The sequence below is a fragment of the Atta cephalotes genome, assembly GCF_000143395.1.
Source record: "Atta cephalotes unplaced genomic scaffold scaffold00047, whole genome shotgun sequence".
Taxonomy (NCBI): domain Eukaryota; kingdom Metazoa; phylum Arthropoda; class Insecta; order Hymenoptera; family Formicidae; genus Atta; species Atta cephalotes.
Window position 1 is genome coordinate 572,705 of NW_012130111.1, and position 245 is coordinate 572,949.

Genomic DNA, 245 nt, shown 5'->3' on the forward strand with positions numbered 1-245 from the left:
GTTTATGTTACATAGGAAATAATATATGTTGCAAAACGAAATCCATTTATTTGCGTTTTATAAACTAATTTAATAGACTTCAATGTTAAATACAATGTTAAATAACTATAATGATAAATAAAATAGAACATAATTGTATCATATACACTTATTCTTTTTAAAGAAAATTAATAAAAATTATTGTGAATTAAATTTTTTTTGTTCTTTTACAGATATTAATCACGATAAAAATTTAACGTTGCAAC